The following is a 16,259-nucleotide window of genomic DNA, read 5'->3' on the forward strand; positions in this document are numbered from 1 at the left end:
ACAGCTTCATGTGTCCCAGGAAAGGCTCACACTGCAAGCCAACAGGCAGCACGAGCTCCCAGCCCAGAGAAGGGCCTGGCCAAGGAGCTGGGGCCTGCAGGCAACTGAGGCCAGCACCCGTGGACCGCAGAGCAGACCAGAGCAATGCCATCCCAAGGTGGGGCCCAGCCAACCTGGTGCCTCCGCTCAGGCAAGCACAGCTCTCGGGCCTCAGAAGTGGTCCTTCCGCTTTGGGAACCAGATGATCTTAGATTCGGATCCCACTTCTGCCACTGTCCGCTCCATAGCCTTTGGCGTGTTTTTTACAGGCCCGAGACAAGGCTTCCTCATCTGTCACGTGGGGGCAGTGACACGTGCCTTGCAGGGTTGTATTGAGAGCTGATGAAACAGTGACCTTTAAGCTCCAACCACAGCAAGGGGTTGTGAGCGTGGAGGCTGTGTGGGCCCGCACATTCTCCTCCTGCCTACCTCCCCTGCACTGTTTATGTTCATGTCACAGCTCTAAAATATTATCATTGGAGGCCATGAGATTTCAAAAAGCACTTCCTTTCCAGAGCCACGTTGCTCTGTCTATAATTAGTGCAAATTTCCATAAGCATCTCGAAGAGGCGGGAGGAGCTGCCCGGCGGGTGAGGTTTGTTAATGTAAGGCATTCCTGGGGTTTCTGGGCAGCCTGGTCTGCGCTCCTCCATCCCTCCCATCCCTGGCCCCTGCCCTCAGCAGCCACCAGGCCCTCATTAAGGGATTAGCAACATCGACCACGCACATCCTTGGCCTCGCACTCCAGAACTGCTGGACTCTCCGCCCCGTCCCCAGTGCCCCCTTATCAGCGTTCCCCAAGCCCTGTTTGTGCTGGGGAAATCAAAGTGGGACTTGGCGGAAATCATGGACCGCTGGTGTCATGCGCTAATTGAAGACTCTGGGGCCAAGTCTCGGGGAGGAGACCAGACTTCCTCCATTCTCTGTCCTCTGCTAATGGGATGTCAAAAAGCACAGCTAGGGCTGTAGGCTGAGGAAGCCCACATTGCCAAGACCCGTGAGAGCACGATAAAAGGATGACACAGTCTGCTGTGCCTCAGGGAAGATGACAGGTCTTGCTTAAACAAGTGCTAAAGGGGGTAGCTCCTATCCGGCCCCAGTGCCTGGGTCACAGAAGGTATAGCTGCTGGAGGCTGGCCACAGGCTGGGAACCCCCATAACAGCCCTCCGTCCTCAGTGGCCTGCTGCTTTCATGCAGGAGGCAAGGAGCGGCCCAGGGGGAATACTCTTGTATGGTCTGAGACACAATTATGACTCACTAAAACACTTAGGACAGCTCCAAGGCCCTACGTCTCTGCCATTCTGCCATTCAGCCATTCAAAAAACAAACAAACAAACAAACAAGAAACAGATTAAAATTCAAGGATGATTCTGAATCAGGAAAATGGCAAAACATAGAAGGGAACATACAGTGTAACCCTGAACAGCTTCTATTATTGTTCTCTGTTTCTCAGACTCTGGGGCCTCTAGACTGTGGGTCCCTTGAAGGCATCAGCTCCATCATTGGACCCCGCTCTTCTCCTGTCCCCAACAAGGCAGGTGCAAGGTAGGGGCCTGGCACCATCTCAGTGACTGAGATGACACCTTTGCATGTGGGGTGGGATAAACCCCCAGGTAGCAGTCAAGGCCCCCTTTGCCTTCCACACCCACTCAAGTTCGTGTGAGCCCAGAGACCTTGCCCCAGTCTCACCCCAGCTCCTGGCCCTTGCCCCCAGCTCTTAGTCCTCCTCCCCAGCCTTCGTCCAGCCCCCACCCCAGACAGATGGGCTGGAGCTTCCTACTGTTGACTCTAAAGCAAAGGTTGTAAAAGTAAAGGCACTAAGTTCAAGATCTGGTCATTTCTGCCTAGGCGAAAGAGCTCGACACAAGTTCGGGCACCGCGAGAGTTCATACGCTCAGGAACGGTCTCTAAATGTCCCGCGGACCAGGAAAGAGGTTGCATGAGTACAACCTTACCTGAGTTAGCATGGCTGTTGCCAGGACCAGGCAGCACTGCAAGGGGTCTGCTCAGAGCCCCTGCATCACCCACTGTCCTCTGGTCAGGACCCCCAGCTGCCAACCAGTTTGGAGTGATGGTCAATAATGGTCCAAGACTGTAGGGTCCAGCTCAATGTGTCCCTGTGGCCAGCCATCATCCAGTGGCCCGGGACACTCTCCAGAACTCCCTCAGGACCCCTGTAGGAGATGGGGTATTCAAGGCTGACCTGCTCATGGTCAGAGAACTGAGCTTGGTGTGTCTGGGGCACACAGGGTGCAGCCACCAGTACAGAAACTAAACAGTGTAGGTGAGGTGCATCTCTCTTTCTGCCCCACTGAACCCTCTTGGCCACATCTCCTAAACTCTACCATCCAGCAAGGAGCTCCCCCAGGGTTCAGGGGCAGAGTTGGCAGCCCAGAGCAATGGTGATAGTGTGGTAGCAGCAGCAGTCTGGGCCCCCATCCTTCAAGATGACCTTGGTAGTGGCACCCACCTCAATTCCTGCCTGTCCCCCAAGCCTGTGCACCAAGCTTCTCTGTCAGTCGCCTGTTCTCTTCCAATAAATTCAGTTTCTACAGAGTTTGACTCAGGTCTGTGCAGAAACAGAGCTTGAAGAGATTAGAGGGTTCATCCAAAGTGATACAAATAGTAGGAGGCAGATCTGGGACTCATCCTCAGGTCTGCTGGACCGAACAGACATGTGTCTCTCCCGCCAGTCCCCGCTGCCACTCAGGGAGTGACAACACTTGTTCTAAAACCTCAGAAATCCCCCACCACCCAGATGCAGCATCAAACTGCTCGGACCCTCCCCACAGCAAGGGCCCCACTGGCGACAGCTCAGCCTCCCCACCCCCACCCCCGAGAGCCTCTTGAACGGATGCCTGCCTTCTTGGGAAACATTCAAATTCCTGGACTATCAAGTGGTTTCCGGAAATGGAAGTGGAGTTTTTAATCCAGTAGAATAGTAGGGAAGGTAGGGGTGGGCTTGGAAAGTGCCAGTTAGAGGGAAGATAGGCAGACTTACCCACAGGTTCCAGGCCAGAGGAGATGGGGTTGGGGGGCACTGAGGCATTGGGGGCCTGAGGTCGAGTCAAGGAAAGGAGAGAGCCAACCTGAGGTGATTTCCTGTGCCCCAGAGCAAGACAAGAAGGGATGAGGTCACTGGGCTGGAGTCATGGGAGCAGGGAGCTAAGAGAGGCCTGGACACAGCAGTGGCTACTGGCGCAGTGCCCTTCCCCTGCACCCTAGTGGGGCTGCCCCAACCTGCTGGTCTGACAGGAGTCTTGGGGTCTCAGATTTTCTTGTAAGTACCTGAAGTTGAAGTTTCTGTGCCTAAGGATATGTGCACAGGACTTGTGTGGACCTTACCTTACCTCTGTCCTCTTGTTCCTGGTCACACCATCTGGGCATGGGCTACTGGGGAAAAGTTGGGCATGGGCCCTGATTTTGCTGTTCAAGGTCAGGTATCTCTGTTCACCCAGGGGTGATCCCTCAAAAGGTGAGCATGACAGTCTCCTGCCTAGCATGTCACATACTGAAGCGTATGTCACCTATCATATCAGGGAGACATGTCTGTTGGACTTCTGACTCATGTTTAAATCACCAAGGCGAAGATCAATAAGCTTTTAAAAAAAAATAATTTGACTTGGTTTTGAAGAAAACCTTGAGAAATTAAGTCACACTTCCCTCAGGCCCCCAAGTGTCTTCAGATTTCTGTTGAAATCTTGGACAGGGGACTTGTAACATCCTTGTCGAGTGTCCTTATTAACTCAACATTTTATTTAAATTGCACTTAGCACCTGCCTCCAATTACCAGGCTCTGGCGGAGAGGAGCGCCCTGGCTGAGTGCTCAGCACCCCCGCAGCTCGGCGCTGCCCCAGGCGCAGGCCGTCATCTGTCTTCATCAAGTCCCGTCTTCTGGGGGCCTGACGGCAGCTGCTCGGGGAGCAGTAAGGACGGTTAGTGCCGCTGGTTAGCCGCGACGCCAGTCACAGCCCCCAAGGTGCTTGGGGAACGATTTGTATTCATTACTGCTCTCCCCAGGCACCATCCCCAGGTTTGCCCAGGTGGCCTGGCCAGGCTGGACAAGCAAGAAGGCAGGGGGGTTAATGACAGCAAGGGTGCGGACCACCATGACCATGACCTTAGGTGCTGGCTGGTGGTGCTGATGCCGACGAACCCTGCCGCTTCTGGAGAACCTGCCGCGGCTGGGCCTGTGCCAGACACATGACCTGATCCTGCCCAGCTCACACCCTCGGCTCTGTGAGATCTGCATCCCCAGCTTCCTCGTCCACTGCATAGCTGGGACAATGGAGATGGATGCATGATCCCTTGCCCAAAGAAACTCAAATGTGTCCTGCCTTAAAGTGTGAAAGGATGACCCTGTCCCACCCCTTTCCCTTCCTGGGGAAACTTTCCCCCCTTGGGGGGGCACAGGCAGGATAGGTCTGTGCTGGGCGATGCTGGTCACGGTTGTCCCCTTAAGCAAGTCCTTCACTGATTCTGACCATATTAGACACAGCTGTGCATGTGCACGTGTGTGTGTGTGTGTGTGTGTGTGTGTGTGTGTAGCTGAACTCGAGAAGTAGAACACGGTAGGACTGTGGAGTAGGTGGAAAGCATCACGGTTCGTGGGGTCAGGGAGAGCCGGGTTGGAGCAGCAGCTCTGTTACCAGCAGCTCTGGGATCTGGGGCGAGTCACTCCCTGGCTACAGCCTGCCTCAGAGCCATACCCCGGACCCGGAGCTCCAGGCCTCACCTTTACCACTGAGGGAGCAAAGGTCTCTAATCCCATAAGCCAGTTTATTCCCCTGAGAGAACGCTTCCCCACTCAGCTCCGGAGTTCTAGTGGCCCTGCATCATAACCCTTTCTCTCCCGCCATCCCCTTCTCTCCCAAGCCCTTCCCGCTGACTGGGTGTACCCATGACGTGCCGCCCAGGCCACTGCTGTAGGAACAGTTGTGCTGGAAGGCAGATGGCATCCTTTCCCACCTGCACTCATCAGAGGGCTCTTGTCTCCTACCAAGCAAAGCGAAGCCCCCTCAGAACACCACATCCCTTGGCTTGGCCCTTGCTTACCCCCAGTCTGATGCCCCACCACTCCCGGCCTCCCCTTTGCTACTCTAATCATGATGAACCGCTGGAAACCTGTCAGCCGGCCCGGGACCCTGCCACCTCCATGGTTTCACCCCATTCGCGCCCCATTCTTCCCTCCCTTTTCATGCGTCAACTAGCAGACAGCATTCAGAGGGCGGCCTTGGGTCCTGCACTGGTTTTCTGTCCCCACCCCAGGCCCTCCACTGCACCAATCCCAGTCCCTGCTTTCCGCCTGCTGCTACAAGGAACCATCTGTCCCTCATCATCACCGGGTGACAGGTGCCAGAGTCAGCACAGCACCTGCTCTCAGGGCCCCCGGGAGGCCTTTGACCTTCCCAGGGTGTCCTGGTGTCACGTGCTGTCACTTATTGGTTAGCACATTCGCCTCGAAGCTGTATGAGTGACTTTGGCATTGCCACCTTGTTCATCCTCAGGATGGGATGCCCCATCTGCCATTTTGTGACTTCCTCCCAAGAAGCGGAATGCGACCGCAAAGGCAGATGAATGAAAGGAAAAGAGCGTCAAGTCTGAAACTGCCTCCACCCGCCGTCCAGAGAAGGCTGTCTCCAGGCACCCACTCAGCGGAGGTACGTCTGGTGAGGGCCTGCCCACCTCAGCAGCTGATTCCCAGTACAGCCACTGGGACAGAGTCTCGGAATCATCTCATCTCAGTGCTGAAGGGACCTCTGAGGTCCCTTGGGCTCTGCTCCTATGGGAAGGGTTCCTTCTGCGTTAGCTCCAAAATGGAGTCCAGCTTCCTCAAACCCCCCCTGGGGGGGCTTCTGGGATGAGCAACGGCTCTAAAGTCAGAAAGCCCCTTCTAAGTCTTAGGAGACCCCCTCCTCTGTCTCTTTCTTAAGAGCTATGGAACCACTCAGATGAAGAACCACCAGGAAATAAATGCACCCGCTCCCTTCACCCCTGCTTGGCAGGCAGGCCAATCCCTCAACGACCTCCACTGGACAGATCACGGGTGCCTCTCTTTCCGCCTCAGTTTCTCTGCAAGGCACCACCCTTATGGGCTCTGAGCAGCCCTGAGGAGGCCTCTTGCCCTTGTGTAGGTGGTCTAACCTCTCTGGATGAAGGGAGCATGGGTAGGGCCGTGCTGACTCATGTTGAGCGGCTGCCTTCCCCTCGCCCCACCCAACCAGAGTAACAGAGCTTTGCTCCCTGACCTTCGCACACGATGTCTCTGGTTCTTTCACATCACTGGACTCAAGCCAGAGTTGATTTGGTGAAGCACAACGATCTCAGAGGCGGGGCCTCTATAAGAACCAGCCTGGGTCCCCTACCACCACCACTCTTCTCCCTGGAGAGCCCTCCCATCTCTCTCAGAGTCGCCAGCCCCACCCCTTCTGGCACCAGACGTGTATTTCCATCTGAAAGTTCTACAGCAGGTCAAACTCACCATGTCCCTAACTGAACTCATTATTGTCTTCTCCCCACTCACTACTGTTCCCTGCTCCCAAGAATGACATCACACCCACGCAGTCCCCACGCCAGAAACCTGGGAATCATTTGAGATGTGGACCCCCACGGATGAGTTAGCACCGTGGGCTGCATTTACTCCGCGTCGCCCCAGTCCAGCCACCCTCCCGCCCTTCCGCCATCCTTCCCGTGACTCAGACTCTCATCTTCTTTGGCCTGGACTTGCACCTGCTCATAACTGGTCTAGTCCTAATCTGGCTCCCTTCCAACCCACCCTCAACGTAATTCTTGAGACGATCTTTCTAAATGGCCAACATGATTTCAGCTTTAACATGTCGATAGTTTCCTGTAAGTTTCAAAAAAAGAAAACGGGCTTCCTAGCCTGGACCACGCCTGCTTCTCCACCCCTCTGCCTTTCCCTCCTGCTCTCTCAACATGTTTTATTTCCCTGGAACCCCCTTATAAGTGGGCTACTTTGTCCTCCATACCAAGCACCGAGTACAACATGGGGCAGTGGTTCTCAAACCTAAAATTTTGATACCGCCACACACAATGTTGTCGTCAATTATGAGGACTCTGTTGATCACGTCTCACACACATGATTAAGATTAGGTGGAATTTCTGAATAAGTTAAAAGAGACAAAACTGCATTGTGCTCTTATCATGGTCCAAAGGACCCATCTGAATTACTCTCCATGACTGGGGTCTTGCCACATGCCTGGAGGAGTCAGTATCTTTCCCAGGCACATAGGTGGGAATCAGAGGGTCCAGACCTGAGATCTCTGACAGCATTCCTGTTACCTCATTTGGATTTCTTTGGAGACTGAAGAGCTTACCGCACCAGCAAAACACATGTTTTTGTGATTTTCCAATAGCCTCGATTCCTGCTACCATGTCCTGTTCCTACGCCACTGCCGAGCTCAGCAGACAAAAGCCAGAAAGCATCTTAGCTCTCAAAGGCACACAGCATAGCCCTTCTCATGGAATGAGTTTTGAGAATGGAAAACTGAACGTGAAAGATCCAGAAAATGCTAAAGAAAGTACTGTGGCAGAGAATGTGCTGAGTAGTGATTGTAGAGACTCTATGCATTCTAGAGTCAAGATCAGTATAAAGATCCCAGTGCCTGGTATAACCATATTGGCCACCACAGTTCCCTCTGCTTCAGCCTTCATAAGTCTTGAGCCCCAGGCTCTGATCTTTGAGTAGAACCAACTGGAATAGCATCTGTTATCCCATTCTTCAGTTGACCTTAGCATTGGTCCCTCTGTGGTAATCAGGATCTTACCCAGAGAGAGCTGATGGTCACCCTGTGGTCATAGCACCTTCTTTTTCAGGCTGAAGGGGGGTTGGGGAGAAGAATCCCAGCCTTTTTGTATAGAGAGAATCCTCACTGGGTCCCTGAGATCCATTTCTCTCTTGTGATGCTATTATGGGCTGAATTGTGTTGCTTCCCAAGTTCATATGTTGAAGTCCTAAACCCCAGTGGCTCAGAATGTGACTGTGTTTGGAAATAGGATCTGTAAAGAAGCAATTAGGTTACAACATTGTCTTCTGAGTAGGCACTAATCTAATGACTGGTGTCCTTATAAGAGGAAGAACTCTGGGCACAGACAAGCGCACACACACACAGGGAAATGACAGCCATCAGGCAGCCAAACAAGGAGCTTCGGAAGAAACCAACCCTCCTGTCACCTTGGTCATGGTCTTCCAGCCTGCAGGAATGTAGGAAATTATGTCTCGTGTTTAAATCCCATAGTGTGGGGTGCTTTGTTCCAGCAGCCCTCAGGAGCAAACACACATGCTCGGGAGTCCAGCCAAGGATGCCTCACGGCGGGCTCAGGACAGGAGGTCTGGGGGTGTCAGGCCCCTGAGGCCTAGGTCAACGCCTGCACTGTCCTCCCACCAGAAAGGACCTCTCAGCTCTGCTCACTCTGGGTGTCTCTGAATATTGCTCACCAACTACTTCTTGAGTGGGACTGGGTTGGTGGCATGGGCGACAGATGGCCTGGAAGCAGGACACTGACTGTGGGGAGACTTCACCCCCTTTCGGACAAAGCAGTGGGGAGCAGAGGGGAGTGACTTCACGTGTTTCAGACATACAGCCAGGCGAAGCTGGGAGACCAGCTGGCTGGGTGGCAAAGACAGGGGAGGCCAGCAGGCAGGCAACCGTTGCAGAGCTGCGTGGGCAATGGCAGGCAGACAGAAGAGCAGGAGAGAGGGAAGCAGGGGCCGCCTCACCACAGACGGCTGAGAGTTGGGAATAGGGAGACTCAGCAGGTGTGGCCCAGGACATGCCCGGATGGAGGACCCTTCCAGGAAGCCTGAGCGCAGACATATGGGCTGAGAGTCCCCTCATCTTTTGGCCCTGTGAGCCTGGGTGGCACCATCACTGCCCTGCCTGTGCTGTTCCTCATGGGGGCGAAGATAGCTCCATCAGCAGATTTTACAAGACTTGGCCTGGCAACCTGCCCAAAGAACTTGGTCCGGGGGTAGGCATGCTCCCTCCTACCCCCTCCCCTGCCTCGCTGCTGCCCACCAGTCAGGAGTGGGTCCTGGTCGTCCCTCCTCCCTGAGCCTCAGGAAACACCAGAAGACTTAGATTTCCTGATGGGGGACTGAGGAACCTTCCAGCAGTACAGAAGGGCGGGCCTGGCCTACCACCTCTTCACCCCCATCCAACTTCCCGAGGGCTGCCTTTCCAGCTCCAACACCTCTGCATCCCAGGTCTGCCCAGATGTACCTCGCTGGGAAGGCTCCTACCTCTGCTCGGGGCTCCAAAATTGTTAATAAAAGTGCGTGGGGTGGGGGTGCCAGCAATTGTGGGATCGGCTGGGCAGCCCCAGACAAGTCCCATGACTGCTTGTAGCTCCAGTTCCCTTCTCCTTAAAGAGGTCATTAATGCCCACCCCTGTGTGTGGCAGGGGGGAGGATTAGAGGAAATGGGGTCTTGTCTCTCTGGCAGCCAGCCAGACGTCTGGCATGTGTCCCGATGATAAAGAGCACAAGGACCCTAAGAGGAGACGTGGATCAGGGGGGCTGGGCCCAAAGGTAAGGAGTAAGAGGGAGCGAGAGTTGGCGTGCACCGGGTAAGACCTGCCTACACATCCAATCCCACGTAATCATCACAGTCATCATTTACAGAAAGAAAAACTGAGCCTCTGAGATGAGGTGGCGCCCCAGGCTCACGTGGCTGGTGGTGGAGCTGGGGTCAAGCCCAAGGCTGGTGCTGCCAGAGCCCAGGAGCATTTCTACTGCACAGGCTACCCTGTATGGCTGTGTGGGAATGGGCACAGTGAAGTGGCCTTGGGGTCCCATGATTCCTTGCAGGGAACAGTCCAGCTCTGATCCCAGAAAACAGCGTACACCTTCTTTGTCCTCTGCCTCTGTGCTGTGAAAGGTGCTACGTGAACGTTGGGCACCTCTTTCCACGTCCTGCCCTTCTGAACTGCAGAGAGGAAGACAGACCTCCATGACCCTCCTTGGCAAGCTTGGGGCTTGGGTGGGGAGGGGACTCACATGCCTCCACTCAGCCAGACTCCTCTTACCCATGACCAGTCACAGGGATTCGGCACAGGGGAGCCAGGAGCCAAAGCTCCAGCCTGTCTGTAGGAGGCCACAGACCCACGTTTCCTAGAGGGCCAGGCAGGAGCAGTAAAGAACTGAGCTAGGGGCCTGATGTGGGCTCTGGCTGCCCAAGAAGCAGGAGCTCTCTCAGAAGGGGACAGCCACTAACAGGGCATCTATGGGCCACCAGGCGGCAGCCTCATGTAGACAGGGTCCTGTAGCTGGCCCGCTCCTGCTCACACTACTCTGGGCTCACAAGCCCTCTAGCCATCCCTGCCCCAGCAGACAGAGGAGAAGCAATGCCCCCAGTTATAGCCCCCATCTGGCCTCAGTCTTCCCTGGGTACATGGTCCCTGATGCCCCGGGCCCAGCACCGCCTCCTCCACCAAGCCTGGGTCAGGGGCCTATTGACAGCACACAAAGAGTGTAGGTTCTGGAGATAGGTCTGGCTTCCTCAACCTCCAGGCTGTGGGACCCTGGGCAGTTGCTGAACCTCTCTGAACTCACTTGACAAGTGGTTGTGAAGATCCAGAGCAACGATGTGTGTAAATGCTTTGCAGGGTGCAAATGAAGGCTTCCCTTCCTCCCCAATATTAACAAGTACAGCCCTGGGAAAGGTAACACGAAGCCTATACTCCAACAGGCTGGCAGGTCTGATGGCAGGAGTTTCCAGCTGAGCCTTCTCTGTTGGCCACAATCTTCTGACCCAGAACAGAGCAAGGGATACAGGTTCAGCTGCGGACAGTGGGTACGTGGCAGATGGGGACTCTGCTGCCCAGGATCCAAGCCCTTGAACCGCTGTGGCAGCGGCACAGGCAGGCAGCGCCACCTAGTGGAAGTGATTAGACCGGGAATCAGGATGCAGCTCCATGGGGTGGGTCTCTCTTTCCCCTTCTCTGTCTCTGTTTCTGTCTCTCTCTGTTTCTCCAACAGGCACTCTGCTGTGAATGCATACCACAGGCCCTTACTGACACTTGCACCTGCACACAAATGTTCCCCAGCCCCCTCCCCGCGGCATCCCATCTTGGAGCTTGCCCTCAGCAGCCATAAAGCAATGCTTCCTTTCTCCTTCCAAAAGCTGATTTGGTGACTACTTGAGGCCAGCCAAATTGTCTAAAAAGGAAATGGGGTGATCTCACAGTTGCTTAAGGTCTAGTACCTGCTAGCCTTCCAGCCATGAGGTAGGGTCCCTGTGACACAGAAAGGATGACTTACCCAAGCCCAACCAGCCAGCAAGTGACTCCAAACCCCAGGCTTCACAATCGATACTTTCTTTCCTCCAAACTCCACAAAGTATTCCAGTTTTTAAAATGGTCCCAATGGATCCTTGAACTAGGATTTTATTTGAAACACAGACAACTTGGTCCATAATTCTATTTTTGGTCCCAAGATGATTTTCTAAGGGACACCAGAACCCCAATTCCTAGTAATCATTGTCTTATCTACACTGTCCTCAGCCTCCTCCCAGCAATGGAGTGTGTGTGTGTGTGTGTGTGTGTGTGTGCACGCAAGTGCATATCTGTGGTGTGAGGAGGGTCTGTGTGGTGTGTGGTGTATGTGTATATGTGATGTATGCATGTGGTGTGTGTGTATGAATTCATGTGTATGTGTGTGTTTGTGTATGTGTGTATCTATGTGTGTGTGTGCCTATCTGCGTGGCATGTATGTGAGGCTGCGTGTGTGTATGGTAGTTGGGGTTTGTGGCACAGATGCTGCATTGAGGGAGAGGCGAGATCAAATCCCAGTCCTGTCCGCCCCCTCTCCCCCGGTATCCTGGGTGTGCCCTCACTACCCAGTGGTTGTGCTCTGACATAAGCCCACGCCTTGAATGTGGGCTGCCGCTAGTGACTTGCTTCTAATGAATAAAATGTGGCAAAAGTGATGTGATGTCTCTTTCAAAATGAGGTTACAAAGATGACTCTGGGTTCCGTCTCACGGGCTCTGCTGGAGGCCTGCTGCCATGCTGTAGGCTGCCTGGGGAAAGGCTGATGTGGCAAGGAAACTCATGAGCTAGACTTCCAGAAACAAGCAGCAAGTGACGGAGCAGCAGCAACCAGCTGCTGGGAAGTAGACCCTTCCCAGCCGAGGCTTCAGATGAGACCCCGGCTCCAGCCAACACCTGGAGGCAGCCTGAGCCAGGGGACCCAGCAAAGCCATGCCCAGATTCCTGACCCATGGAGCCTGGGAGGTGAAAAATCATTTTTGTTTTTGTTTTTATTTTTGCTTAAATTTTGATAAATGTTGTTTTAAGCCACCAAATTTAGAGGAATTTGTTATGTAGTCTTCTCCTTGCCTTTCTGGGGCCCAGTTTCCCTGAGGGCATGCTTACCACAGTGCCCGGCCCTTAAGAGAGACTTGACAAGTAGCTCCTTTCTCCTTTCCACCCTGAAAGGCAGGCTGGGTATGCTGCTCTCCCAAACAGCATGGTGGAATGGGAGACCCTGAGTCAGGCTGGAGGTTAATGGAGGGCCCGTCCCTTCCTAGCCCGTGACTGGCACACGGCTGCCTCTGGGACATCCGGACCAAGCACTGGGCTGGAAGGTACATCTGACCGCATCAGTTTGGGGCTCCCTCCATTTCGGGGTGAAGGAAGGGTGATCACCACCAGCCACAGAAGCTCTTTGACCTCTACCCTCCGTGGAGGGAACAGGAAGCTCTCCAGGACCAGGACGGGGAGAGGGCTCTAGCACCCAGGTGGTCTATGGGTGTTCTCTGGACCACGTGTGGACAGCCCCAGTGGCAACCGGATTCTGCCTTTATAACAATCCCACCAACACCCACAGCTGTGGGGAGATGCACCTGCCCAGCTCCTGCTGCCCCAAGTCCCTCCGTCCATCCCTCTGGCTGAGGAGAGGCAGCAGCCCCCTCAGCCCCCTCAGTCTCCTCCCCGCGGCCATCCAAGCCAGGCCACCAGCAGGCACATCTGTAGTCTCAGTGGGGAGATCCCAGGATGATCCCAGGATGAAACAGCATTCAGGGTGGACCGCTGGGTCACATCTGGGTGATGCTGTCCAAGCCCCTCTTCTTCTGCCATCCCTCAGGTCAGCTGCACTGGCCCTGATGCTGTAAAGCACAGAGGACTCAGCTCAGAGACCCCTGAGCAGGCTAAGCTCTGAAAGGAGCTTCTTTTTGCTTTATCCTCCCTCACAGATATCAACCAGGGTGAAGGGCCAGGGTAGGGCAAAGCACTCTTTGTCGTCCTTTCTAGAAAGTCAAATCCCAAGGTTCAGAGTCTTTGGCAAGGTCATATGGCAGTTCTTAAACAGCGGAACTTTCGGATCCTGAAATTCGTCAACACTTCTTCCACGGAGAGGTGGGGTTTGTGCCCTCTCTGTCTCTAAATCTGGATCCGGGACCCTTGGCCAAGAGCCAAGTGCCACTGAACCAGTTGGGGGGCAGGCTGGGGACAATGGGGAGCATCCACTTCCTGTCTCTCAGGACTTTGCTCTTGGAAGTCACTCACCCTTCTAGGAGAAGGCCTGTATGGGGGGCTCCCATGGAGAGGAAGGACCCAAGACTCTGGCCTTCTGCTCCAGCTAAACTCCCTGCCACCAGCCAGCACCAACTCGCTGAGCACCAAGTGAGGCAGGTCAGAAGCCAACCCATGGCCCTAGTGGTTCTGCCCGCACTGGTACCAGGTACACCCCACAAGCCTTTTTCTCCAGGTCCTACTCCACCACCCCCTGCAGTTTCCCAAGCTAAATAAGCATTGGGCTTTAAGCCAGTGGGTTAAGAATTACTTTCAGTGACTGATACAGGAGGAAGTGGTGAGTTCAGTTCAGCTGACTTCCAAGTCCAGCCTGATGGGCTCCTGACCCCCTCATTGCCGGTGAGCTCACCAGAGCCAGCCTTGAAGATACTCCCCAAGTCACACTCCCATCTCCCCAGGGCCAGGAAATTCCCTTCAGGCATAGTCTCACTGCATTTCAGCAAGATGACCACCCACGGGCTAAGATGGGCCCCTAGAGGCCCCTGTCCTGTACTGTCTCTGTCCCTTATCCCTCTGTCTGAGTGTGGGTAAGACTTGTGAATACCAAGTCGCCCCCAGCACGAGGTTACTCATACTGCACAGGGACTTGGCAGATGGCACTAAGTCTACTAATCAGGTGACTTTAAGGTTGGGAGAATTTTCTGATGGGCCCAGCCTCATCCCATGAGACCTTTAACAGCAGTTTTCTCTGGCTAGTGGGAGATGAGGTAGTCGGAGAGATTTGAAGTGTGAGGGGGCTTGGGCAAGAAGGGGGGGTCTCCTCCACTGAGATGGAGGGGCAGGGGCCAGGACCTGAGGGTGGTCATTGGGCGCTGAAGTGGTCCCCTGATACCAGCCAGCAAGAAAGTGGGGACCTCAGTCCTGAACCACCAGGACCTGAATCCTGCAAACCACCTAAGGGAGCTTGGAGGCAGATTTACCCCCAGAGCCTCAAGCTAAGATCCTGGCCCCTTGATTTCAGTCTCATCGGTCCCCAGACAGAGAGCCTGAAGGAGCCCACCTACACCTGTGACCTGCAGAACTATGAGATGATCCCTGGCTGCTGTTTTAAGTTGCTCAATCTCTAACTCATTACACAGTAATGGAAAATTTATAGGACACCAGCCCCTTTCCTGCCAGACTCTTCCTTTGTTGGAAGGATCCTTCCTTTCTTCATTGCAAATGTGTGACAGGTAGGGCTTCAAGCAATGTCTGAGGAGGGGGTCTACAGCCTGTGCCAGGGCCCCTGGGGAGTAAGTAGTTCCACCCATCAGCAGGTCCAAGTGTGGGCCTAGGATGAGATGCCTGTGTGTCACCAAATAAACCTCGGTGGCCTCACAGAGCCATCATAGACAAGCTGGGTGTCTGGGTCTCAGGATCCAGAGGATGGCAGCATCAAGCCCGCTGGCCTCCAGTGATCAAGCTCCCAGATTTCCTGCTAGGGTAACTAAGACCAATCTTAATTAGCTGGACTCTGGTGACCTGGGCACTCCCAATTCCCTCACTTCAGGACAATAATAGTTCCCTGTTCAAACAGACTTTCTTCCAGAAGGACCAGTCCCAAACTCCTGATTTAACCTGTTTTAATCTGATTTAATCTGTTCTCTGTCTAAGCACAGCCTTCCCTCATCTCTTACCTCCTCTGACCCCATCATTATTCTGGTCCGAATCCACAAGGACACAGTCAGAAGAACAAACCCTCTTGCAGGGGCCCAGATGGTGCTTAATGCGCTCAAAGCCCCTCTACCTCCTGCCCCGCCTGGCCGTGCTACTAGGAAGCCAACCACACAGCAGTCCCTGGGCCCATCCTCCAGAGGGGAATGCTGAGGTTCAGAGCACTAACACAGGACATGCCACATAGGGTTTCAACTTCCTAGATGTCATTGCCATCGCTGCTCAGGTTCTTAAGGACAGGGAGTTTGGCCCTCTGTTACCACTGAAACTCACGATTGCAAGGCTGTGTATTCACTTAGCAAACCAGGCAGGAGAATGAGGTTTGGATTCTCCATGTTCTTCTTGTTTGCCTTATCTTTATTTATCTTTTCAGTCTATATACAAGTAGATTCAAATCACCCGTTAGGATGACAGTTCTGCAATTTCTTACAGTTCTTTTGGGCTTTGCTTTATGCGTGTAGTGTTTTGATGTTCCCGGGCTACGTCAAGTGTACACAGCTCCTCGTTGCAGACTGTTTCTTTTAGGATAATGCTTGTCCCACGTTATCCCCCCAATGCCACGTGCTGTCGTCTGATTTTATCTGTTGTTAACACTGCTTCACCGTCCTGATTTAGGTTTGGGCATGCCTGGTATGGTTCATTTTTTCCTATCCCTTGATTTTTCTGCCTGGTTGTGTTGAGTTGTATCACGTGTAAGCAGCATATGGATGGGTTTTTACATTTTCAGTCTGATAATGTCTACCGCTTCATGAGGCAAGTTAATCTGCTCACGGTTCTGTGAATGCTGACATAGCTGAACTTGGCTCTGTTCGTCATGGTCTGTTGCCATTTTGTTTCTCTTTTTATCTCCATTTTTCCTGCATAGTCAATTTTTACCCCCTCCCCTTTTTAAGATTTATTTATTTATTTTAGAGAGGAAGAGTGAGAGCTGGCGGGGGTGGGAGGGAGGGGCAGAGAGAGGGAAAGAGAATTCCAAGCAGACTCCCCACTGGGCATGGAGCCACATGTGG

Source organism: Mustela erminea, chromosome 14 (genome assembly GCF_009829155.1).
Source record: "Mustela erminea isolate mMusErm1 chromosome 14, mMusErm1.Pri, whole genome shotgun sequence".
Taxonomy (NCBI): domain Eukaryota; kingdom Metazoa; phylum Chordata; class Mammalia; order Carnivora; family Mustelidae; genus Mustela; species Mustela erminea.